Raw genomic sequence first — 24,664 nt, forward strand, 5'->3', positions numbered from 1 at the left:
CGCCAGTGCCACGATGCTTTCACGTTTGCCTGCGGACACACAGGCAAGATGGACAGTAAATGAAATGTTGAGGAGAGATAGAACACACAATGCTGGGTGGTATCACCCTTTCCCTCGGTGCGCCTGTGCACCCTCCTCAAGCATGCGTGTGTTCTCTCACCCCGAGCCAGGTGGAATGCCAGGGAAGGAATGCCAGCAGCAGCCTGGGGCCATCCGTATAATCCCTGATACCCGTTGAAGTGAGGACGGTGTGGCAAGGCGAGGCCAGCCGAAGGAGTCTCAGAGGGGTGTTGGCGTGCATTCCATGAGGATCCTGCTTTAACCCTTGTTGCGGTAAGCGACACTTCTTTGCTAAACCTAAAGGTTTGGCGATGGGAACGTGTGCACCGGGGCTACACCCTCACCTTCTGGTCTTTTCTCGGGGAACACGAGCTTTGATGCCCTGAGAACTGGCTGCATTTCCTGACCCGTGGCTCGGCTCTGCTGGCCACTTCCGTAACGCTGATATGATTCAGCTCGCTGGCCGTCCCATGGTGGAATCTGCAACTTTGCATGTCCACCGTTTGAGCATGTGCTTGGATCGATGATGACTCCCACAAATGCATTCCTTGGAAATCTGAACAAAATGAGTGAGAAATCCCTACCGTCTCCTCGTTGGAACTGAGGTCCAGCACGTGGCTCCCCAAAGGAAAGTAGGGAGAGGTTCACATTGCATTTGCGGCCGTGGGTGTCTACAGCCACGTTGTTCAAGTTGAGGGTTGTGGTCATCTCCTGGGGAGAAGAGCCATTGGGAAAGGAGCCTGGGATGCCAATCCAGGTGGGAAGGCTTGGGACAGCGTGCCGTCTCTGGGTTCCTTGGTCTAGCCAGGACTGCTGTCCCCTGCCACGGTTCAGCATGCAGGTAGGAGAGGAAGCGTGAGCCATTGCTCGTCCTGCCACCTGCACTTGAGTTCTACAGGCTGCCCCCACCTGCTGGTCATTGCCTTGTGGCCTCAAAGAAACAGAAGTCTGTAGGCTCAGGGTCAGAACAGGATTCCAGGCCTAGGGCAGGCTTCTTTGTCATGTTCTGCTTGGGAGACCAGATGCAGTTTAGGTTTCTCCTGCTGAGGGGAGAAATCAAATGGGCCACTGTTCCTGGGAGTTTGGCCAATCTGATGGCTCCTCCTCGGGTTGTGTCCTGCTTGTGTGTGCTGTGTGAAGGGGCTGGAAAATGCCTTAGTCAAACTTGGTCACGGCAAGCTTCTTTGGTGAGGGGTGGCTCTGGCATCTTGCCGTGACACGTTGGGATCCCGGTGGAGAGAGAGTAAGGCAAGGCGAGTGAAAGAGCCACGTGAGATGGCTGGCTAAGCCCACAGGTTTACTGGTGGGTGGATAGATCGACGGTGGCCATGGGGTTCCCGGAACACATTTGGGATTCCCTCAGGAGCATCTGGAGGCACGTGTAAGGAGGGAATACGGGAGCACATTTGTGGACTGTCCCGCCTCTTTCCTCTCCCTGGTCGATTTGCTTCATGGCGGGTTCTTGTGCCAGCGAATGGTTGCCTTCATGGCACAGTATGGTGTCTTCTCATGGGGGCCGATTTGGAGGCCTTGGGGTGTTTTGTCCCTGTCTGACCACGTTCCCCCTGTGTTGAAGATGTGAAGGTGTTCCTGAGGACAGCCAGGCATCGTTTCTATACCTGGCCCACATAGCGTTCCCTGAGGATTGGAGCTCTACCCGGAGGTCATTGGGTGCCACCGTGCAGAAACAAGGGAGTTGGCTGCCAAGGAAAGGCTGCAGGTTTAAGGGCAGGAGAGGATGTGTGGTGTGGGTGTCATTTTTCCTGCCACCCGCTGGTGCGTCGAGACTGTGGTAACCGGCGAGCCTGGCCACAGGCTAGACAAGTCATACCGGTTCAAGTGTCTAGGCTGTTGTCTGGGTTCTGTCGTTGCATGGCTGTGGGTAACAAGTTGCTTGTAGAGGACCTGGGCCTCAGGGTTTCCCCAATGTCACGTCACTGATGGGCCCAGAGGGTGAAAGTACCAGACACCACTGCAAGTTACACAATTGCTGCAAGGGTTTGCCCCGCCACGTTGGGCGTCGGAATGGTTCCGATGCCATTAGCTTTGTGTGTGGGCCAAGGGTAGGTTGCCAGTCTTGGCAGCAGGCCAGGAAGTCTGGCTGCAGGTGAATCTCCATTGTTCAGTCCAGGAGTTCCTCTGGTGCGTTTTGTCACCGGTCCCTACAAGCTGCTTTTGTTGGAGGTCGTCCCATTTGGCCAAGGGCCGTTCCCTTGTGGAAGATCTCAGGGACCACATTTCCCCTTGCGGGTGAATCCATTGTGTGGAAGCGTATGCGCCAGGAGTGGTTTGGTTCCCCAGAGGGCAGTGGCTCTTACGCTGAGTAATCCCAGTTCCCCTGAGGGTGTCTCAGCAGTTCAGGATGACATCCTTATGCTGTGTCGGCGGGGAGGTGGCTCAGGCAGGAAAGTTCAAGGCCCATACCGGGGCGTTGATGGACGACTGTGCTCTTTGTGCTGATGCCCGTGCGCTCTGAAGGCATCTGTGCCACGATGCATTCACGTTTGGCTGTGGACACACAGACATGATGGACTGCAAATGAAATGTTGAGGGGAGATATAGCGCACGTCGGTGGGCGGTATCACCCTTTGCCTCTGTGCGCCCGTTCACTTTTCTCAAACATCCCTGTGTTCTGTCACCCTGAGGCATGTGGTGGAGTGCCAGGGAACAAACACCTGCAGCAGCATTGGGCCCTCTGTATAGTCCATGATACCTGGCGAAGTGAGGAGAGTGCGGCAAGGTGAGGCAAGTCAAGGCAAAAGAGTCTCAGCGTGGTTTTGGCGTGAAGTCCTTGAGGCTCCTCATAGGAACCTTGTGGTGGTGAGTGGAACTTCTTTGCAGAAACCTAGATGTTTGGCCACGGGGACTTGTGCACTGAGACTACACCCTCACCTTCTTGGCTCTTGCAGGGGAACCCCAGATCTGATGCCATGATCCTTAGCTCCATTTGCAGCCCCGTGGGTCGCCTCTGGCCACTCCTGACTGCTGACATGATTGAGATCGGTGGCTGCCCCGCAGTGGAGCCTGCGACTTTGAACGTGCAGCCTTTGAGCAGGTGGATTGATGATGACTCCCATAAATGCACTGCTTGGAACTCTGAACAAATGAATGGGTCTCAGGTTTCTCCGCGGTCATGTCACTGACGGGCCTGGGGGCGAAAATACAAGGCGCCAGGGCAAGTAACCCAGTTGCTGCAAGGGTTTGCCCTGCCAGTTTGGGCATTGGAATATCTCCGATGCCAATAGCTTTCTGTGTGATCCAAGGGCATCGCCTCTGGCTCGACAAGGTTCCTGGTAGGAACCTTGTGGGGGTAAACGGAACTTCTTTGAAGAAACCTAGAAGTTTGGCCACGGGGACTTGTGCCACGAGACTACACCGTCACATTCTGGGCTCTTCCTGGGGCACCCGAGCTCCGATGCCCTGAGACGTGGGTGCACTTCCTGCCCCGTGGCTCGAGTCTGGCCGCTCCCTACTGCTGAGAGGATTGAGCTTGCTGACAGTCCGCGACTTTGCACGTCCAGCCTTTGAGCAGGAGCGTGGATCAGTGAGGACTCCCATAAATGCATTCCTTGGAAATCTAAACAGAATGAATGAGCAATACCTACCGTCTTCTCATCCTAACTGAGGTCCAGCACGTGGCTCCCAAAGGAAAATTAGGGAGAGGTCCATGTTGCATTTGCTACTGTGGGCGTGCGCAGCAACATTGTTCAAGTGGAGGGTGGCGGGCTTCTCGTGCAGAAAGAGCCATGTGGAAAGGAGCCTGGGATGTCCATCTACGTGGGAAGGCTAAGGACAACTTGACGTCTCTGGGCACCTGAGTCTAGCCAGAACTGCTATCCCCTGCCGCGGTCAGCGTGCGGGTGCGAAAGGAAGCGTGAGCCACTGGTACTCCTCTGGCTTGCCATTGAGATCTACAGGCCACCCTCAAGCTCAGGTCGTTGCCTTGTTCCCGCAAGGAAACAGAAGTCTCTGCACTCAGGGTCAGAGAAGGAGTCCTGGCCAGGCCAGGCGTCTATGTCATGTTCAGCTTGGGAGGTGGGATATAGTTTAGGTTTGCCCTGATGGTCGGGGGAAATCAAATGGGCCACTGTCCCCGGGATTTGGGCGACGCTGATGGCGCCTCCTTGGGTTGTGTCCTGCTTGTGTGTTGTGTGTGGAGAGTTTGGAAAGTGCCTTAGGCAAATCCAGGGGATATCAAGCTACTTAGGTGAGGGGTGGATTCGTTTGGATCCTGGTGGAGAGAGCAAGGCAAGGCAAGCGGGAAATACACGGGAGAGTGTTGACTAAGCCCACAGGCTTACTGTTGGGTGGATAGATCGGTATGGGTGGATATGTCGGTGGACATAGGGTTCCCGGAACTCTTTTGGGATATCTTCAGGAGCATTTGGAGCCCCGTGTAGGGAAGGAATACAGGTGCACATTCGTGGACCATCCCAACCTTTTCCTCTCCTTTCTCAATGTGCTTCACGGCGGGTCCTTGTTCCAGCGAATGGTGCCTTCACGGCACAGTATGGTGTCTTCTCACTGGGACCGATTTGGAGCCGTTGGGATGTTTTGTCCCTGTGTGGCCTCATTGCCCCTATGTTGAGGATGTTAAGGTGTTCCTTAGGACAGCCCAGCGTCATTGCTATACCAGGTCGGCATAGCATTCCCTGAGGTTTGGAGCTCTTCCCGGAGGTCTTTGGGCCCAACCATGCAGTAAGAAGGGAGTCGGCCGCCAAGGCAACGCTACAGGTTTAAGGGCTGGAGTGAATGTGTGCTGCAGGGGTCATTTTGTCCTGCCACCTTCTGGTGCTGCGAGCCTGTGATCTCCAGCATGCATGGCTTCAAGCCAGAGAAGCCATGCCGGTTCAAGGGTCCAGGATGTTGGGTGCGTTCTCTCATTGCACGGCTGTGGGTGACACGTTGGTTCTGGAGGACCTGGGTCTCATGGTTTCTCCAAGGTCTTGTCCTTGAAGGGAAGAATGCGAATGTGCAAGGTGCTACGATAAGTTACCCAGTTGCTGCAAGTGTTTGGCCCGCCATTTTGGGCATTGGAATGGCTCCCTTGCCATTAGCTTTGGTTGCGGTCCTAGGGAAGTTCCTCTGGCTTGGCAGGAGACCAGGAAGTATGCCTGCTGGTGAGTCTCCCTTGATCAGTCCAGGGGTTCTTCAGGTGCCCTTTGTCACGGGTCCCTTCGAGCCGCTTTTGATGGAGGTCGTCTTATTCAGCCAAGGGCCCTTCCCTTATGGAAGATCTCTCCCCTTGAGGGCGTGTCCACTGTGTTTAATCATAAGGGCCAAACGCGTGTTTGTTCCCATAGAGGGCACTTGCTCTTAGGCTGAGGGGGCACAGTTGTCCTGAGGGTGTCTCAGGGGATCAGGAAGACATCCTTTTGCTGTGATGGAGGGCAGATTGCTCAGGAGAGGAATTTCAGGGCCCGAGACCAGGGGGTTGTTGGTCGGTGGCACTCTTTGTCCTGATGGCCGCACGCTCTGAAGGCGCCAGTGCCACGATGCTTTCACGTTTGCCTGCGGACACACAGGCAAGATGGACAGTAAATGAAATGTTGAGGAGAGATAGAACACACAATGCTGGGTGGTATCACCCTTTCCCTCGGTGCGCCTGTGCACCCTCCTCAAGCATGCGTGTGTTCTCTCACCCCGAGCCAGGTGGAATGCCAGGGAAGGAATGCCAGCAGCAGCCTGGGGCCATCCGTATAATCCCTGATACCCGTTGAAGTGAGGACGGTGTGGCAAGGCGAGGCCAGCCGAAGGAGTCTCAGAGGGGTGTTGGCGTGCATTCCATGAGGATCCTGCTTTAACCCTTGTTGCGGTAAGCGACACTTCTTTGCTAAACCTAAAGGTTTGGCGATGGGAACGTGTGCACCGGGGCTACACCCTCACCTTCTGGTCTTTTCTCGGGGAACACGAGCTTTGATGCCCTGAGAACTGGCTGCATTTCCTGACCCGTGGCTCGGCTCTGCTGGCCACTTCCGTAACGCTGATATGATTCAGCTCGCTGGCCGTCCCATGGTGGAATCTGCAACTTTGCATGTCCACCGTTTGAGCATGTGCTTGGATCGATGATGACTCCCACAAATGCATTCCTTGGAAATCTGAACAAAATGAGTGAGAAATCCCTACCGTCTCCTCGTTGGAACTGAGGTCCAGCACGTGGCTCCCCAAAGGAAAGTAGGGAGAGGTTCACATTGCATTTGCGGCCGTGGGTGTCTACAGCCACGTTGTTCAAGTTGAGGGTTGTGGTCATCTCCTGGGGAGAAGAGCCATTGGGAAAGGAGCCTGGGATGCCAATCCAGGTGGGAAGGCTTGGGACAGCGTGCCGTCTCTGGGTTCCTTGGTCTAGCCAGGACTGCTGTCCCCTGCCACGGTTCAGCATGCAGGTAGGAGAGGAAGCGTGAGCCATTGCTCGTCCTGCCACCTGCACTTGAGTTCTACAGGCTGCCCCCACCTGCTGGTCATTGCCTTGTGGCCTCAAAGAAACAGAAGTCTGTAGGCTCAGGGTCAGAACAGGATTCCAGGCCTAGGGCAGGCTTCTTTGTCATGTTCTGCTTGGGAGACCAGATGCAGTTTAGGTTTCTCCTGCTGAGGGGAGAAATCAAATGGGCCACTGTTCCTGGGAGTTTGGCCAATCTGATGGCTCCTCCTCGGGTTGTGTCCTGCTTGTGTGTGCTGTGTGAAGGGGCTGGAAAATGCCTTAGTCAAACTTGGTCACGGCAAGCTTCTTTGGTGAGGGGTGGCTCTGGCATCTTGCCGTGACACGTTGGGATCCCGGTGGAGAGAGAGTAAGGCAAGGCGAGTGAAAGAGCCACGTGAGATGGCTGGCTAAGCCCACAGGTTTACTGGTGGGTGGATAGATCGACGGTGGCCATGGGGTTCCCGGAACACATTTGGGATTCCCTCAGGAGCATCTGGAGGCACGTGTAAGGAGGGAATACGGGAGCACATTTGTGGACTGTCCCGCCTCTTTCCTCTCCCTGGTCGATTTGCTTCATGGCGGGTTCTTGTGCCAGCGAATGGTTGCCTTCATGGCACAGTATGGTGTCTTCTCATGGGGGCCGATTTGGAGGCCTTGGGGTGTTTTGTCCCTGTCTGACCACGTTCCCCCTGTGTTGAAGATGTGAAGGTGTTCCTGAGGACAGCCAGGCATCGTTTCTATACCTGGCCCACATAGCGTTCCCTGAGGATTGGAGCTCTACCCGGAGGTCATTGGGTGCCACCGTGCAGAAACAAGGGAGTTGGCTGCCAAGGAAAGGCTGCAGGTTTAAGGGCAGGAGAGGATGTGTGGTGTGGGTGTCATTTTTCCTGCCACCCGCTGGTGCGTCGAGACTGTGGTAACCGGCGAGCCTGGCCACAGGCTAGACAAGTCATACCGGTTCAAGTGTCTAGGCTGTTGTCTGGGTTCTGTCGTTGCATGGCTGTGGGTAACAAGTTGCTTGTAGAGGACCTGGGCCTCAGGGTTTCCCCAATGTCACGTCACTGATGGGCCCAGAGGGTGAAAGTACCAGACACCACTGCAAGTTACACAATTGCTGCAAGGGTTTGCCCCGCCACGTTGGGCGTCGGAATGGTTCCGATGCCATTAGCTTTGTGTGTGGGCCAAGGGTAGGTTGCCAGTCTTGGCAGCAGGCCAGGAAGTCTGGCTGCAGGTGAATCTCCATTGTTCAGTCCAGGAGTTCCTCTGGTGCGTTTTGTCACCGGTCCCTACAAGCTGCTTTTGTTGGAGGTCGTCCCATTTGGCCAAGGGCCGTTCCCTTGTGGAAGATCTCAGGGACCACATTTCCCCTTGCGGGTGAATCCATTGTGTGGAAGCGTATGCGCCAGGAGTGGTTTGGTTCCCCAGAGGGCAGTGGCTCTTACGCTGAGTAATCCCAGTTCCCCTGAGGGTGTCTCAGCAGTTCAGGATGACATCCTTATGCTGTGTCGGCGGGGAGGTGGCTCAGGCAGGAAAGTTCAAGGCCCATACCGGGGCGTTGATGGACGACTGTGCTCTTTGTGCTGATGCCCGTGCGCTCTGAAGGCATCTGTGCCACGATGCATTCACGTTTGGCTGTGGACACACAGACATGATGGACTGCAAATGAAATGTTGAGGGGAGATATAGCGCATGTCGGTGGGCGGTATCACCCTTTGCCTCTGTGCGCCCGTTCACTTTTCTCAAACATCCCTGTGTTCTGTCACCCTGAGGCATGTGGTGGAGTGCCAGGGAACAAACACCTGCAGCAGCATTGGGCCCTCTGTATAGTCCATGATACCTGGCGAAGTGAGGAGAGTGCGGCAAGGTGAGGCAAGTCAAGGCAAAAGAGTCTCAGCGTGGTTTTGGCGTGAAGTCCTTGAGGCTCCTCGTAGGAACCTTGTGGTGGTGAGTGGAACTTCTTTGCAGAAACCTAGATGTTTGGCCACGGGGACTTGTGCACTGAGACTACACCCTCACCTTCTTGGCTCTTGCAGGGGAACCCCAGATCTGATGCCATGATCCTTAGCTCCATTTGCAGCCCCGTGGGTCGCCTCTGGCCACTCCTGACTGCTGACATGATTGAGATCGGTGGCTGCCCCGCAGTGGAGCCTGCGACTTTGAACGTGCAGCCTTTGAGCAGGTGGATTGATGATGACTCCCATAAATGCACTGCTTGGAACTCTGAACAAATGAATGGGTCTCAGGTTTCTCCGCGGTCATGTCACTGACGGGCCTGGGGGCGAAAATACAAGGCGCCAGGGCAAGTAACCCAGTTGCTGCAAGGGTTTGCCCTGCCAGTTTGGGCATTGGAATATCTCCGATGCCAATAGCTTTCTGTGTGATCCAAGGGCATCGCCTCTGGCTCGACAAGGTTCCTGGTAGGAACCTTGTGGGGGTAAACGGAACTTCTTTGAAGAAACCTAGAAGTTTGGCCACGGGGACTTGTGCCACGAGACTACACCGTCACATTCTGGGCTCTTCCTGGGGCACCCGAGCTCCGATGCCCTGAGACGTGGGTGCACTTCCTGCCCCGTGGCTCGAGTCTGGCCGCTCCCTACTGCTGAGAGGATTGAGCTTGCTGACAGTCCGCGACTTTGCACGTCCAGCCTTTGAGCAGGAGCGTGGATCAGTGAGGACTCCCATAAATGCATTCCTTGGAAATCTAAACAGAATGAATGAGCAATACCTACCGTCTTCTCATCCTAACTGAGGTCCAGCACGTGGCTCCCAAAGGAAAATTAGGGAGAGGTCCATGTTGCATTTGCTACTGTGGGCGTGCGCAGCAACATTGTTCAAGTGGAGGGTGGCGGGCTTCTCGTGCAGAAAGAGCCATGTGGAAAGGAGCCTGGGATGTCCATCTACGTGGGAAGGCTAAGGACAACTTGACGTCTCTGGGCACCTGAGTCTAGCCAGAACTGCTATCCCCTGCCGCGGTCAGCGTGCGGGTGCGAAAGGAAGCGTGAGCCACTGGTACTCCTCTGGCTTGCCATTGAGATCTACAGGCCACCCTCAAGCTCAGGTCGTTGCCTTGTTCCCGCAAGGAAACAGAAGTCTCTGCACTCAGGGTCAGAGAAGGAGTCCTGGCCAGGCCAGGCGTCTATGTCATGTTCAGCTTGGGAGGTGGGATATAGTTTAGGTTTGCCCTGATGGTCGGGGGAAATCAAATGGGCCACTGTCCCCGGGATTTGGGCGACGCTGATGGCGCCTCCTTGGGTTGTGTCCTGCTTGTGTGTTGTGTGTGGAGAGTTTGGAAAGTGCCTTAGGCAAATCCAGGGGATATCAAGCTACTTAGGTGAGGGGTGGATTCGTTTGGATCCTGGTGGAGAGAGCAAGGCAAGGCAAGTGGGAAATACACGGGAGAGTGTTGACTAAGCCCACAGGCTTACTGTTGGGTGGATAGATCGGTATGGGTGGATATGTCGGTGGACATAGGGTTCCCGGAACTCTTTTGGGATATCTTCAGGAGCATTTGGAGCCCCGTGTAGGGAAGGAATACAGGTGCACATTCGTGGACCATCCCAACCTTTTCCTCTCCTTTCTCAATGTGCTTCACGGCGGGTCCTTGTTCCAGCGAATGGTGCCTTCACGGCACAGTATGGTGTCTTCTCACTGGGACCGATTTGGAGCCGTTGGGATGTTTTGTCCCTGTGTGGCCTCATTGCCCCTATGTTGAGGATGTTAAGGTGTTCCTTAGGACAGCCCAGCGTCATTGCTATACCAGGTCGGCATAGCATTCCCTGAGGTTTGGAGCTCTTCCCGGAGGTCTTTGGGCCCAACCATGCAGTAAGAAGGGAGTCGGCCGCCAAGGCAACGCTACAGGTTTAAGGGCTGGAGTGAATGTGTGCTGCAGGGGTCATTTTGTCCTGCCACCTTCTGGTGCTGCGAGCCTGTGATCTCCAGCATGCATGGCTTCAAGCCAGAGAAGCCATGCCGGTTCAAGGGTCCAGGATGTTGGGTGCGTTCTCTCATTGCACGGCTGTGGGTGACACGTTGGTTCTGGAGGACCTGGGTCTCATGGTTTCTCCAAGGTCTTGTCCTTGAAGGGAAGAATGCGAATGTGCAAGGTGCTACGATAAGTTACCCAGTTGCTGCAAGTGTTTGGCCCGCCATTTTGGGCATTGGAATGGCTCCCTTGCCATTAGCTTTGGTTGCGGTCCTAGGGAAGTTCCTCTGGCTTGGCAGGAGACCAGGAAGTATGCCTGCTGGTGAGTCTCCCTTGATCAGTCCAGGGGTTCTTCAGGTGCCCTTTGTCACGGGTCCCTTCGAGCCGCTTTTGATGGAGGTCGTCTTATTCAGCCAAGGGCCCTTCCCTTATGGAAGATCTCTCCCCTTGAGGGCGTGTCCACTGTGTTTAATCATAAGGGCCAAACGCGTGTTTGTTCCCATAGAGGGCACTTGCTCTTAGGCTGAGGGGGCACAGTTGTCCTGAGGGTGTCTCAGGGGATCAGGAAGACATCCTTTTGCTGTGATGGAGGGCAGATTGCTCAGGAGAGGAATTTCAGGGCCCGAGACCAGGGGGTTGTTGGTCGGTGGCACTCTTTGTCCTGATGGCCGCACGCTCTGAAGGCGCCAGTGCCACGATGCTTTCACGTTTGCCTGCGGACACACAGGCAAGATGGACAGTAAATGAAATGTTGAGGAGAGATAGAACACACAATGCTGGGTGGTATCGCCCTTTCCCTCGGTGCGCCTGTGCACCCTCCTCAAGCATGCGTGTGTTCTCTCACCCCGAGCCAGGTGGAATGCCAGGGAAGGAATGCCAGCAGCAGCCTGGGGCCATCCGTATAATCCCTGATACCCGTTGAAGTGAGGACGGTGTGGCAAGGCGAGGCCAGCCGAAGGAGTCTCAGAGGGGTGTTGGCGTGCATTCCATGAGGATCCTGCTTTAACCCTTGTTGCGGTAAGCGACACTTCTTTGCTAAACCTAAAGGTTTGGCGATGGGAACGTGTGCACCGGGGCTACACCCTCACCTTCTGGTCTTTTCTCGGGGAACACGAGCTTTGATGCCCTGAGAACTGGCTGCATTTCCTGACCCGTGGCTCGGCTCTGCTGGCCACTTCCGTAACGCTGATATGATTCAGCTCGCTGGCCGTCCCATGGTGGAATCTGCAACTTTGCATGTCCACCGTTTGAGCATGTGCTTGGATCGATGATGACTCCCACAAATGCATTCCTTGGAAATCTGAACAAAATGAGTGAGAAATCCCTACCGTCTCCTCGTTGGAACTGAGGTCCAGCACGTGGCTCCCCAAAGGAAAGTAGGGAGAGGTTCACGTTGCATTTGCGGCCGTGGGTGTCTACAGCCACGTTGTTCAAGTTGAGGGTTGTGGTCATCTCCTGGGGAGAAGAGCCATTGGGAAAGGAGCCTGGGATGCCAATCCAGGTGGGAAGGCTTGGGACAGCGTGCCGTCTCTGGGTTCCTTGGTCTAGCCAGGACTGCTGTCCCCTGCCACGGTTCAGCATGCAGGTAGGAGAGGAAGCGTGAGCCATTGCTCGTCCTGCCACCTGCACTTGAGTTCTACAGGCTGCCCCCACCTGCTGGTCATTGCCTTGTGGCCTCAAAGAAACAGAAGTCTGTAGGCTCAGGGTCAGAACAGGATTCCAGGCCTAGGGCAGGCTTCTTTGTCATGTTCTGCTTGGGAGACCAGATGCAGTTTAGGTTTCTCCTGCTGAGGGGAGAAATCAAATGGGCCACTGTTCCTGGGAGTTTGGCCAATCTGATGGCTCCTCCTCGGGTTGTGTCCTGCTTGTGTGTGCTGTGTGAAGGGGCTGGAAAATGCCTTAGTCAAACTTGGTCACGGCAAGCTTCTTTGGTGAGGGGTGGCTCTGGCATCTTGCCGTGACACGTTGGGATCCCGGTGGAGAGAGAGTAAGGCAAGGCGAGTGAAAGAGCCACGTGAGATGGCTGGCTAAGCCCACAGGTTTACTGGTGGGTGGATAGATCGACGGTGGCCATGGGGTTCCCGGAACACATTTGGGATTCCCTCAGGAGCATCTGGAGGCACGTGTAGGGAGGGAATACGGGAGCACATTTGTGGACTGTCCCGCCTCTTTCCTCTCCCTGGTCGATTTGCTTCATGGCGGGTTCTTGTGCCAGCGAATGGTTGCCTTCATGGCACAGTATGGTGTCTTCTCATGGGGGCCGATTTGGAGGCCTTGGGGTGTTTTGTCCCTGTCTGACCACGTTCCCCCTGTGTTGAAGATGTGAAGGTGTTCCTGAGGACAGCCAGGCATCGTTTCTATACCCGGCCCACATAGCGTTCCCTGAGGATTGGAGCTCTACCCAGAGGTCATTGGGTGCCACCGTGCAGAAACAAGGGAGTTGGCTGCCAAGGAAAGGCTGCAGGTTTAAGGGCAGGAGAGGATGTGTGGTGTGGGTGTCATTTTTCCTGCCACCCGCTGGTGCGTCGAGACTGTGGTAACCGGCGAGCCTGGCCACAGGCTAGACAAGTCATACCGGTTCAAGTGTCTAGGCTGTTGTCTGGGTTCTGTCGTTGCATGGCTGTGGGTAACAAGTTGCTTGTAGAGGACCTGGGCCTCAGGGTTTCCCCAATGTCACGTCACTGATGGGCCCAGAGGGTGAAAGTACCAGACACCACTGCAAGTTACACAATTGCTGCAAGGGTTTGCCCCGCCACGTTGGGCGTCGGAATGGTTCCGATGCCATTAGCTTTGTGTGTGGGCCAAGGGTAGGTTGCCAGTCTTGGCAGCAGGCCAGGAAGTCTGGCTGCAGGTGAATCTCCATTGTTCAGTCCAGGAGTTCCTCTGGTGCGTTTTGTCACCGGTCCCTACAAGCTGCTTTTGTTGGAGGTCGTCCCATTTGGCCAAGGGCCGTTCCCTTGTGGAAGATCTCAGGGACCACATTTCCCCTTGCGGGTGAATCCATTCTGTGGAAGCGTATGCGCCAGGAGTGGTTTGGTTCCCCAGAGGGCAGTGGCTCTTACGCTGAGTAATCCCAGTTCCCCTGAGGGTGTCTCAGCAGTTCAGGATGACATCCTTATGCTGTGTCGGCGGGGAGGTGGCTCAGGCAGGAAAGTTCAAGGCCCATACCGGGGCGTTGATGGACGACTGTGCTCTTTGTGCTGATGCCCGTGCGCTCTGAAGGCATCTGTGCCACGATGCATTCACGTTTGGCTGTGGACACACAGACATGATGGACTGCAAATGAAATGTTGAGGGGAGATATAGCGCACGTCGGTGGGCGGTATCACCCTTTGCCTCTGTGCGCCCGTTCACTTTTCTCAAACATCCCTGTGTTCTGTCACCCTGAGGCATGTGGTGGAGTGCCAGGGAACAAACACCTGCAGCAGCATTGGGCCCTCTGTATAGTCCATGATACCTGGCGAAGTGAGGAGAGTGCGGCAAGGTGAGGCAAGTCAAGGCAAAAGAGTCTCAGCGTGGTTTTGGCGTGAAGTCCTTGAGGCTCCTCGTAGGAACCTTGTGGTGGTGAGTGGAACTTCTTTGCAGAAACCTAGATGTTTGGCCACGGGGACTTGTGCACTGAGACTACACCCTCACCTTCTTGGCTCTTGCAGGGGAACCCCAGATCTGATGCCATGATCCTTAGCTCCATTTGCAGCCCCGTGGGTCGCCTCTGGCCACTCCTGACTGCTGACATGATTGAGATCGGTGGCTGCCCCGCAGTGGAGCCTGCGACTTTGAACGTGCAGCCTTTGAGCAGGTGGATTGATGATGACTCCCATAAATGCACTGCTTGGAACTCTGAACAAATGAATGGGTCTCAGGTTTCTCCGCGGTCATGTCACTGACGGGCCTGGGGGCGAAAATACAAGGCGCCAGGGCAAGTAACCCAGTTGCTGCAAGGGTTTGCCCTGCCAGTTTGGGCATTGGAATATCTCCGATGCCAATAGCTTTCTGTGTGATCCAAGGGCATCGCCTCTGGCTCGACAAGGTTCCTGGTAGGAACCTTGTGGGGGTAAACGGAACTTCTTTGAAGAAACCTAGAAGTTTGGCCACGGGGACTTGTGCCACGAGACTACACCGTCACATTCTGGGCTCTTCCTGGGGCACCCGAGCTCCGATGCCCTGAGACGTGGGTGCACTTCCTGCCCCGTGGCTCGAGTCTGGCCGCTCCCTACTGCTGAGAGGATTGAGCTTGCTGACAGTCCGCGACTTTGCACGTCCAGCCTTTGAGCAGGAGCGTGGATCAGTGAGGACTCCCATAAATGCATTCCTTGGAAATCTAAACAGAATGAATGAGCAATACCTACCGTCTTCTCATCCTAACTGAGGTCCAGCACGTGGCTCCCAAAGGAAAATTAGGGAGAGGTCCATGTTGCATTTGCTACTGTGGGCGTGCGCAGCAACATTGTTCAAGTGGAGGGTGGCGGGCTTCTCGTGCAGAAAGAGCCATGTGGAAAGGAGCCTGGGATGTCCATCTACGTGGGAAGGCTAAGGACAACTTGACGTCTCTGGGCACCTGAGTCTAGCCAGAACTGCTATCCCCTGCCGCGGTCAGCGTGCGGGTGCGAAAGGAAGCGTGAGCCACTGGTACTCCTCTGGCTTGCCATTGAGATCTACAGGCCACCCTCAAGCTCAGGTCGTTGCCTTGTTCCCGCAAGGAAACAGAAGTCTCTGCACTCAGGGTCAGAGAAGGAGTCCTGGCCAGGCCAGGCGTCTATGTCATGTTCAGCTTGGGAGGTGGGATATAGTTTAGGTTTGCCCTGATGGTCGGGGGAAATCAAATGGGCCACTGTCCCCGGGATTTGGGCGACGCTGATGGCGCCTCCTTGGGTTGTGTCCTGCTTGTGTGTTGTGTGTGGAGAGTTTGGAAAGTGCCTTAGGCAAATCCAGGGGATATCAAGCTACTTAGGTGAGGGGTGGATTCGTTTGGATCCTGGTGGAGAGAGCAAGGCAAGGCAAGCGGGAAATACACGGGAGAGTGTTGACTAAGCCCACAGGCTTACTGTTGGGTGGATAGATCGGTATGGGTGGATATGTCGGTGGACATAGGGTTCCCGGAACTCTTTTGGGATATCTTCAGGAGCATTTGGAGCCCCGTGTAGGGAAGGAATACAGGTGCACATTCGTGGACCATCCCAACCTTTTCCTCTCCTTTCTCAATGTGCTTCACGGCGGGTCCTTGTTCCAGCGAATGGTGCCTTCACGGCACAGTATGGTGTCTTCTCACTGGGACCGATTTGGAGCCGTTGGGATGTTTTGTCCCTGTGTGGCCTCATTGCCCCTATGTTGAGGATGTTAAGGTGTTCCTTAGGACAGCCCAGCGTCATTGCTATACCAGGTCGGCATAGCATTCCCTGAGGTTTGGAGCTCTTCCCGGAGGTCTTTGGGCCCAACCATGCAGTAAGAAGGGAGTCGGCCGCCAAGGCAACGCTACAGGTTTAAGGGCTGGAGTGAATGTGTGCTGCAGGGGTCATTTTGTCCTGCCACCTTCTGGTGCTGCGAGCCTGTGATCTCCAGCATGCATGGCTTCAAGCCAGAGAAGCCATGCCGGTTCAAGGGTCCAGGATGTTGGGTGCGTTCTCTCATTGCACGGCTGTGGGTGACACGTTGGTTCTGGAGGACCTGGGTCTCATGGTTTCTCCAAGGTCTTGTCCTTGAAGGGAAGAATGCGAATGTGCAAGGTGCTACGATAAGTTACCCAGTTGCTGCAAGTGTTTGGCCCGCCATTTTGGGCATTGGAATGGCTCCCTTGCCATTAGCTTTGGTTGCGGTCCTAGGGAAGTTCCTCTGGCTTGGCAGGAGACCAGGAAGTATGCCTGCTGGTGAGTCTCCCTTGATCAGTCCAGGGGTTCTTCAGGTGCCCTTTGTCACGGGTCCCTTCGAGCCGCTTTTGATGGAGGTCGTCTTATTCAGCCAAGGGCCCTTCCCTTATGGAAGATCTCTCCCCTTGAGGGCGTGTCCACTGTGTTTAATCATAAGGGCCAAACGCGTGTTTGTTCCCATAGAGGGCACTTGCTCTTAGGCTGAGGGGGCACAGTTGTCCTGAGGGTGTCTCAGGGGATCAGGAAGACATCCTTTTGCTGTGATGGAGGGCAGATTGCTCAGGAGAGGAATTTCAGGGCCCGAGACCAGGGGGTTGTTGGTCGGTGGCACTCTTTGTCCTGATGGCCGCACGCTCTGAAGGCGCCAGTGCCACGATGCTTTCACGTTTGCCTGCGGACACACAGGCAAGATGGACAGTAAATGAAATGTTGAGGAGAGATAGAACACACAATGCTGGGTGGTATCGCCCTTTCCCTCGGTGCGCCTGTGCACCCTCCTCAAGCATGCGTGTGTTCTCTCACCCCGAGCCAGGTGGAATGCCAGGGAAGGAATGCCAGCAGCAGCCTGGGGCCATCCGTATAATCCCTGATACCCGTTGAAGTGAGGACGGTGTGGCAAGGCGAGGCCAGCCGAAGGAGTCTCAGAGGGGTGTTGGCGTGCATTCCATGAGGATCCTGCTTTAACCCTTGTTGCGGTAAGCGACACTTCTTTGCTAAACCTAAAGGTTTGGCGATGGGAACGTGTGCACCGGGGCTACACCCTCACCTTCTGGTCTTTTCTCGGGGAACACGAGCTTTGATGCCCTGAGAACTGGCTGCATTTCCTGACCCGTGGCTCGGCTCTGCTGGCCACTTCCGTAACGCTGATATGATTCAGCTCGCTGGCCGTCCCATGGTGGAATCTGCAACTTTGCATGTCCACCGTTTGAGCATGTGCTTGGATCGATGATGACTCCCACAAATGCATTCCTTGGAAATCTGAACAAAATGAGTGAGAAATCCCTACCGTCTCCTCGTTGGAACTGAGGTCCAGCACGTGGCTCCCCAAAGGAAAGTAGGGAGAGGTTCACGTTGCATTTGCGGCCGTGGGTGTCTACAGCCACGTTGTTCAAGTTGAGGGTTGTGGTCATCTCCTGGGGAGAAGAGCCATTGGGAAAGGAGCCTGGGATGCCAATCCAGGTGGGAAGGCTTGGGACAGCGTGCCGTCTCTGGGTTCCTTGGTCTAGCCAGGACTGCTGTCCCCTGCCACGGTTCAGCATGCAGGTAGGAGAGGAAGCGTGAGCCATTGCTCGTCCTGCCACCTGCACTTGAGTTCTACAGGCTGCCCCCACCTGCTGGTCATTGCCTTGTGGCCTCAAAGAAACAGAAGTCTGTAGGCTCAGGGTCAGAACAGGATTCCAGGCCTAGGGCAGGCTTCTTTGTCATGTTCTGCTTGGGAGACCAGATGCAGTTTAGGTTTCTCCTGCTGAGGGGAGAAATCAAATGGGCCACTGTTCCTGGGAGTTTGGCCAATCTGATGGCTCCTCCTCGGGTTGTGTCCTGCTTGTGTGTGCTGTGTGAAGGGGCTGGAAAATGCCTTAGTCAAACTTGGTCACGGCAAGCTTCTTTGGTGAGGGGTGGCTCTGGCATCTTGCCGTGACACGTTGGGATCCCGGTGGAGAGAGAGTAAGGCAAGGCGAGTGAAAGAGCCACGTGAGATGGCTGGCTAAGCCCACAGGTTTACTGGTGGGTGGATAGATCGACGGTGGCCATGGGGTTCCCGGAACACATTTGGGATTCCCTCAGGAGCATCTGGAGGCACGTGTAGGGAGGGAATACGGGAGCACATTTGTGGACTGTCCCGCCTCTTTCCTCTCCCTGGTCGATTTGCTTCATGGCGGGTTCTTGTGCCAGCGAATGGTTGCCTTCATGGCACAGTATGGTGTCTTCTCATGGGGGCCGATTTGGAGGCCTTGGGGTGTTTTGGCCCTGTCTGACCACGTTCCCCCTGTGTTGAAGATGTGAAGGTGTTCCTGAGGACAGCCAGGCATCGTTTCTATACCCGGCCCACATAGCGTTCCCTGAGGATTGGAGCTCTACCCGGAGGTCATTGGGTGCCACCGTGCAGAAACAAGGGAGTTGGCTGCCAAGGAAAGGCTGCAGGTTTAAGGGCAGGAGAGGATGTGTGGTGTGGGTGTCATTTTTCCTGCCACCCGCTGGTGCGTCGAGACTGTGGTAACCGGCGAGCCTGGCCACAGGCTAGACAAGTCATACCGGTTCAAGTGTCTAGGCTGTTGTCTGGGTTCTGTCGTTGCATGGCTGTGGGTAACAAGTTGCTTGTAGAGGACCTGGGCCTCAGGGTTTCCCCAATGTCACGTCACTGATGGGCCCAGAGGGTGAAAGTACCAGACACCACTGCAAGTTACACAATTGCTGCAAGGGTTTGCCCCGCCACGTTGGGCGTCGGAATGGTTCCGATGCCATTAGCTTTGTGTGTGGGCCAAGGGTAGGTTGCCAGTCTTGGCAGCAGGCCAGGAAGTCTGGCTGCAGGTGAATCTCCATTGTTCAGTCCAGGAGTTCCTCTGGTGCGTTTTGTCACCGGTCCCTACAAGCTGCTTTTGTTGGAGGTCGTCCCATTTGGCCAAGGCTGTTCCCTTGTGGAAGATCTCAGGGACCACATTTCCCCTTGAGGGTGAATCCATTGTGTGGAAGCGTATGCGCCAGGAGTGGTTTGGTTCCCCAGAGGGCAGTGGCTTTTACGCTGAGTAATCCCAGTTCCCCTGAGGGTGTCTCAGCAGTTCAGGATGACATCCTTATGCTGTGTCGGCGGGGAGGTGGCTCAGGCAGGAAAGTTCAAGGCCCATACCGGGGCGTTGATGGACGACTGTGCTCTTTGTGCTGATGCCCGTGCGCTCTGAAGGCATCTGTGCCACGATGCATTCACGTTTGGCTGTGGACACACAGACATGATGGACTGCAAATGAAATGTTGAGGGGAGATATAGCGCACGTCGGTGGGCGGTATCACCCTTTGCCTCTGTGCGCCCGTTCACTTTTCTCAAACATCCCTGTGTTCTGTCACCCTGAGGCATGTGGTGGAGTGCCAGGGAACAAACACCTGCAGCAGCATTGGGCCCTCTGTATAGTCCATGATACCTGGCGAAGTGAGGAGAGTGCGGCAAGGTGAGGCAAGTCAAGGCAAAAGAGTCTCAGCGTGGTTTTGGCGTGAAGTCCTTGAGGCTCCTCGTAGGAACCTTGTGGTGGTGAGTGGAACTTCTTTGCAGAAACCTAGATGTTTGGCCACGGGGACTTGTGCACTGAGACTACACCCTCACCTTCTTGGCTCTTGCAGGGGAACCCCAGATCTGATGCCATGATCCTTAGCTCCATTTGCAGCCCCGTGGGTCGCCTCTGGCCACTCCTGACTGCTGACATGATTGAGATCGGTGGCTGCCCCGCAGTGGAGCCTGCGACTTTGAACGTGCAGCCTTTGAGCAGGTGGATTGATGATGACTCCCATAAATGCACTGCTTGGAACTCTGAACAAATGAATGGGTCTCAGGTTTCTCCGCGGTCATGTCACTGACGGGCCTGGGGGCGAAAATACAAGGCGCCAGGGCAAGTAACCCAGTTGCTGCAAGGGTTTGCCCTGCCAGTTTGGGCATTGGAATATCTCCGATGCCAATAGCTTTCTGTGTGATCCAAGGGCATCGCCTCTGGCTCGACAAGGTTCCTGGTAGGAACCTTGTGGGGGTAAACGGAACTTCTTTGAAGAAACCTAGAAGTTTGGCCACGGGGACTTGTGCCACGAGACTACACCGTCACATTCTGGGCTCTTCCTGGGGCACCCGAGCTCCGATGCCCTGAGACGTGGGTGCACTTCCTGCCCCGTGGCTCGAGTCTGGCCGCTCCCTACTGCTGAGAGGATTGAGCTTGCTGACAGTCCGCGACTTTGCACGTCCAGCCTTTGAGCAGGAGCGTGGATCAGTGAGGACTCCCATAAATGCATTCCTTGGAAATCTAAACAGAATGAATGAGCAATACCTACCGTCTTCTCATCCTAACTGAGGTCCAGCACGTGGCTCCCAAAGGAAAATTAGGGAGAGGTCCATGTTGCATTTGCTACTGTGGGCGTGCGCAGCAACATTGTTCAAGTGGAGGGTGGCGGGCTTCTCGTGCAGAAAGAGCCATGTGGAAAGGAGCCTGGGATGTCCATCTACGTGGGAAGGCTAAGGACAACTTGACGTCTCTGGGCACCTGAGTCTAGCCAGAACTGCTATCCCCTGCCGCGGTCAGCGTGCGGGTGCGAAAGGAAGCGTGAGCCACTGGTACTCCTCTGGCTTGCCATTGAGATCTACAGGCCACCCTCAAGCTCAGGTCGTTGCCTTGTTCCCGCAAGGAAACAGAAGTCTCTGCACTCAGGGTCAGAGAAGGAGTCCTGGCCAGGCCAGGCGTCTATGTCATGTTCAGCTTGGGAGGTGGGATATAGTTTAGGTTTGCCCTGATGGTCGGGGGAAATCAAATGGGCCACTGTCCCCGGGATTTGGGCGACGCTGATGGCGCCTCCTTGGGTTGTGTCCTGCTTGTGTGTTGTGTGTGGAGAGTTTGGAAAGTGCCTTAGGCAAATCCAGGGGATATCAAGCTACTTAGGTGAGGGGTGGATTCGTTTGGATCCTGGTGGAGAGAGCAAGGCAAGGCAAGCGGGAAATACACGGGAGAGTGTTGACTAAGCCCACAGGCTTACTGTTGGGTGGATAGATCGGTATGGGTGGATATGTCGGTGGACATAGGGTTCCCGGAACTCTTTTGGGATATCTTCAGGAGCATTTGGAGCCCCGTGTAGGGAAGGAATACAGGTGCACATTCGTGGACCATCCCAACCTTTTCCTCTCCTTTCTCAATGTGCTTCACGGCGGGTCCTTGTTCCAGCGAATGGTGCCTTCACGGCACAGTATGGTGTCTTCTCACTGGGACCGATTTGGAGCCGTTGGGATGTTTTGTCCCTGTGTGGCCTCATTGCCCCTATGTTGAGGATGTTAAGGTGTTCCTTAGGACAGCCCAGCGTCATTGCTATACCAGGTCGGCATAGCATTCCCTGAGGTTTGGAGCTCTTCCCCGAGGTCTTTGGGCCCAACCATGCAGTAAGAAGGGAGTCGGCCGCCAAGGCAACGCTACAGGTTTAAGGGCTGGAGTGAATGTGTGCTGCAGGGGTCATTTTGTCCTGCCACCTTCTGGTGCTGCGAGCCTGTGATCTCCAGCATGCATGGCTTCAAGCCAGAGAAGCCATGCCGGTTCAAGGGTCCAGGATGTTGGGTGCGTTCTCTCATTGCACGGCTGTGGGTGACACGTTGGTTCTGGAGGACCTGGGTCTCATGGTTTCTCCAAGGTCTTGTCCTTGAAGGGAAGAATGCGAATGTGCAAGGTGCTACGATAAGTTACCCAGTTGCTGCAAGTGTTTGGCCCGCCATTTTGGGCATTGGAATGGCTCCCTTGCCATTAGCTTTGGTTGCGGTCCTAGGGAAGTTCCTCTGGCTTGGCAGGAGACCAGGAAGTATGCCTGCTGGTGAGTCTCCCTTGATCAGTCCAGGGGTTCTTCAGGTGCCCTTTGTCACGGGTCCCTTCGAGCCGCTTTTGATGGAGGTCGTCTTATTCAGCCAAGGGCCCTTCCCTTATGGAAGATCTCTCCCCTTGAGGGCGTGTCCACTGTGTTTAATCATAAGGGCCAAACGCGTGTTTGTTCCCATAGAGGGCACTTGCTCTTAGGCTGAGGGGGCACAGTTGTCCTGAGGGTGTCTCAGGGGATCAGGAAGACATCCTTTTGCTGTGATGGAGGGCAGATTGCTCAGGAGAGGAATTTCAGGGCCCGAGACCAGGGGGTTGTTGGTCGGTGGCACTCTTTGTCCTGATGGCCGCACGCTCTGAAGGCGCCAGTGCCACGATGCTTTCACGTTTGCCTGCGGACACACAGGCAAGATGGACAGTAAATGAAATGTTGAGGAGAGATAGAACACACAATGCTGGGTGGTATCGCCCTTTCCCTCGGTGCGCCTGTGCACCCTCCTCAAGCATGCGTGTGTTCTCTCACCCCGAGCCAGGTGGAATGCCAGGGAAGGAATGCCAGCAGCAGCCTGGGGCCATCCGTATAATCCCTGATACCCGTTGAAGTGAGGACGGTGTGGCAAGGCGAGGCCAGCCGAAGGAGTCTCAGAGGGGTGTTGGCGTGCATTCCATGAGGATCCTGCTTTAACCCTTGTTGCGGTAAGCGACACTTCTTTGCTAAACCTAAAGGTTTGGCGATGGGAACGTGTGCACCGGGGCTACACCCTCACCTTCTGGTCTTTTCTCGGGGAACACGAGCTTTGATGCCCTGAGAACTGGCTGCATTTCCTGACCCGTGGCTCGGCTCTGCTGGCCACTTCCGTAACGCTGATATGATTCAGCTCGCTGGCCGTCCCATGGTGGAATCTGCAACTTTGCATGTCCACCGTTTGAGCATGTGCTTGGATCGATGATGACTCCCACAAATGCATTCCTTGGAAATCTGAACAAAATGAGTGAGAAATCCCTACCGTCTCCTCGTTGGAACTGAGGTCCAGCACGTGGCTCCCCAAAGGAAAGTAGGGAGAGGTTCACGTTGCATTTGCGGCCGTGGGTGTCTACAGCCACGTTGTTCAAGTTGAGGGTTGTGGTCATCTCCTGGGGAGAAGAGCCATTGGGAAAGGAGCCTGGGATGCCAATCCAGGTGGGAAGGCTTGGGACAGCGTGCCGACTCTGGGTTCCTTGGTCTAGCCAGGACTTCTGTCCCCTGCCACGGTTCAGCATGCAGGTAGGAGAGGAAGCGTGAGCCATTGCTCGTCCTGCCACCTGCACTTGAGTTCTACAGGCTGCCCCCACCTGCTGGTCATTGCCTTGTGGCCTCAAAGAAACAGAAGTCTGTAGGCTCAGGGTCAGAACAGGATTCCAGGCCTAGGGCAGGCTTCTTTGTCATGTTCTGCTTGGGAGACCAGATGCAGTTTAGGTTTCTCCTGATGAGGGGAGAAATCAAATGGGCCACTGTTCCTGGGAGTTTGGCCAATCTGATGGCTCCTCCTCGGGTTGTGTCCTGCTTGTGTGTGCTGTGTGAAGGGGCTGGAAAATGCCTTAGTCAAACTTGGTCACGGCAAGCTTCTTTGGTGAGGGGTGGCTCTGGCATCTTGCCGTGACACGTTGGGATCCCGGTGGAGAGAGAGTAAGGCAAGGCGAGTGAAAGAGACACGTGAGATGGCTGGCTAAGCCCACAGGTTTACTGGTGGGTGGATAGATCGACGGTGGCCATGGGGTTCCCGGAACACATTTGGGATTCCCTCAGGAGCATCTGGAGGCACGTGTAGGGAGGGAATACGGGAGCACATTTGTGGACTGTCCCGCCTCTTTCCTCTCCCTGGTCGATTTGCTTCATGGCGGGTTCTTGTGCCAGCGAATGGTTGCCTTCATGGCACAGTATGGTGTCTTCTCATGGGGGCCGATTTGGAGGCCTTGGGGTGTTTTGGCCCTGTCTGACCACGTTCCCCCTGTGTTGAAGATGTGAAGGTGTTCCTGAGGACAGCCAGGCATCGTTTCTATACCCGGCCCACATAGCGTTCCCTGAGGATTGGAGCTCTACCCGGAGGTCATTGGGTGCCACCGTGCAGAAACAAGGGAGTTGGCTGCCAAGGAAAGGCTGCAGGTTTAAGGGCAGGAGAGGATGTGTGGTGTGGGTGTCATTTTTCCTGCCACCCGCTGGTGCGTCGAGACTGTGGTAACCGGCGAGCCTGGCCACAGGCTAGACAAGTCATACCGGTTCAAGTGTCTAGGCTGTTGTCTGGGTTCTGTCGTTGCATGGCTGTGGGTAACAAGTTGCTTGTAGAGGACCTGGGCCTCAGGGTTTCCCCAATGTCACGTCACTGATGGGCCCAGAGGGTGAAAGTACCAGACACCACTGCAAGTTACACAATTGCTGCAAGGGTTTGCCCCGCCACGTTGGGCGTCGGAATGGTTCCGATGCCATTAGCTTTGTGTGTGGGCCAAGGGTAGGTTGCCAGTCTTGGCAGCAGGCCAGGAAGTCTGGCTGCAGGTGAATCTCCATTGTTCAGTCCAGGAGTTCCTCTGGTGCGTTTTGTCACCGGTCCCTACAAGCTGCTTTTGTTGGAGGTCGTCCCATTTGGCCAAGGGCCGTTCCCTTGTGGAAGATCTCAGGGACCACATTTCCCCTTGCGGGTGAATCCATTGTGTGGAAGCGTATGCGCCAGGAGTGGTTTGGTTCCCCAGAGGGCAGTGGCTCTTACGCTGAGTAATCCCAGTTCCCCTGAGGGTGTCTCAGCAGTTCAGGATGACATCCTTATGCTGTGTCGGCGGGGAGGTGGCTCAGGCAGGAAAGTTCAAGGCCCATACCGGGGCGTTGATG

The 24,664-nt window shown here is 55.3% G+C and overlaps 13 non-coding genes across 13 annotated transcripts; all 13 read left to right on the top strand.

Annotated features, from left to right (window-relative positions):
* The first annotated feature begins 577 nt into the window (after nucleotides 1-577).
* LOC132361560 (small nucleolar RNA SNORD116) lies at nucleotides 578-669 on the top strand. The gene has a single exon (XR_009501839.1). It is a non-coding gene; the product is annotated as a small nucleolar RNA SNORD116 (small nucleolar RNA).
* Nucleotides 670-3,117: 2,448 nt separating this feature from the next.
* On the top strand, nucleotides 3,118-3,209 carry LOC132361282 (small nucleolar RNA SNORD116). Its single transcript, XR_009501587.1, has one exon. It is a non-coding gene; the product is annotated as a small nucleolar RNA SNORD116 (small nucleolar RNA).
* Nucleotides 3,210-3,598: 389 nt separating this feature from the next.
* On the top strand, nucleotides 3,599-3,690 carry LOC132360971 (small nucleolar RNA SNORD116). Its single transcript, XR_009501288.1, has one exon. It is a non-coding gene; the product is annotated as a small nucleolar RNA SNORD116 (small nucleolar RNA).
* Nucleotides 3,691-6,119: 2,429 nt separating this feature from the next.
* On the top strand, nucleotides 6,120-6,211 carry LOC132361561 (small nucleolar RNA SNORD116). The gene has a single exon (XR_009501840.1). It is a non-coding gene; the product is annotated as a small nucleolar RNA SNORD116 (small nucleolar RNA).
* Nucleotides 6,212-8,659: 2,448 nt separating this feature from the next.
* On the top strand, nucleotides 8,660-8,751 carry LOC132361283 (small nucleolar RNA SNORD116). The gene has a single exon (XR_009501588.1). It is a non-coding gene; the product is annotated as a small nucleolar RNA SNORD116 (small nucleolar RNA).
* A 389-nt stretch (nucleotides 8,752-9,140) lies between these two features.
* LOC132360972 (small nucleolar RNA SNORD116) lies at nucleotides 9,141-9,232 on the top strand. Its single transcript, XR_009501289.1, has one exon. It is a non-coding gene; the product is annotated as a small nucleolar RNA SNORD116 (small nucleolar RNA).
* A 2,429-nt stretch (nucleotides 9,233-11,661) lies between these two features.
* LOC132361562 (small nucleolar RNA SNORD116) lies at nucleotides 11,662-11,753 on the top strand. Its single transcript, XR_009501841.1, has one exon. It is a non-coding gene; the product is annotated as a small nucleolar RNA SNORD116 (small nucleolar RNA).
* A 2,448-nt stretch (nucleotides 11,754-14,201) lies between these two features.
* LOC132361284 (small nucleolar RNA SNORD116) lies at nucleotides 14,202-14,293 on the top strand. The gene has a single exon (XR_009501589.1). It is a non-coding gene; the product is annotated as a small nucleolar RNA SNORD116 (small nucleolar RNA).
* A 389-nt stretch (nucleotides 14,294-14,682) lies between these two features.
* On the top strand, nucleotides 14,683-14,774 carry LOC132360973 (small nucleolar RNA SNORD116). Its single transcript, XR_009501290.1, has one exon. It is a non-coding gene; the product is annotated as a small nucleolar RNA SNORD116 (small nucleolar RNA).
* A 2,429-nt stretch (nucleotides 14,775-17,203) lies between these two features.
* Nucleotides 17,204-17,295, top strand: LOC132361563 (small nucleolar RNA SNORD116). The gene has a single exon (XR_009501842.1). It is a non-coding gene; the product is annotated as a small nucleolar RNA SNORD116 (small nucleolar RNA).
* A 2,447-nt stretch (nucleotides 17,296-19,742) lies between these two features.
* Nucleotides 19,743-19,834, top strand: LOC132361285 (small nucleolar RNA SNORD116). The gene has a single exon (XR_009501590.1). It is a non-coding gene; the product is annotated as a small nucleolar RNA SNORD116 (small nucleolar RNA).
* A 389-nt stretch (nucleotides 19,835-20,223) lies between these two features.
* LOC132360974 (small nucleolar RNA SNORD116) lies at nucleotides 20,224-20,315 on the top strand. Its single transcript, XR_009501291.1, has one exon. It is a non-coding gene; the product is annotated as a small nucleolar RNA SNORD116 (small nucleolar RNA).
* Nucleotides 20,316-22,744: 2,429 nt separating this feature from the next.
* On the top strand, nucleotides 22,745-22,836 carry LOC132361564 (small nucleolar RNA SNORD116). Its single transcript, XR_009501843.1, has one exon. It is a non-coding gene; the product is annotated as a small nucleolar RNA SNORD116 (small nucleolar RNA).
* The last annotated feature ends 1,828 nt before the right edge of the window (nucleotides 22,837-24,664 follow it).

The sequence above is a fragment of the Balaenoptera ricei genome, chromosome 2 (assembly GCF_028023285.1).
Source record: "Balaenoptera ricei isolate mBalRic1 chromosome 2, mBalRic1.hap2, whole genome shotgun sequence".
NCBI lineage: Eukaryota > Metazoa > Chordata > Mammalia > Artiodactyla > Balaenopteridae > Balaenoptera > Balaenoptera ricei.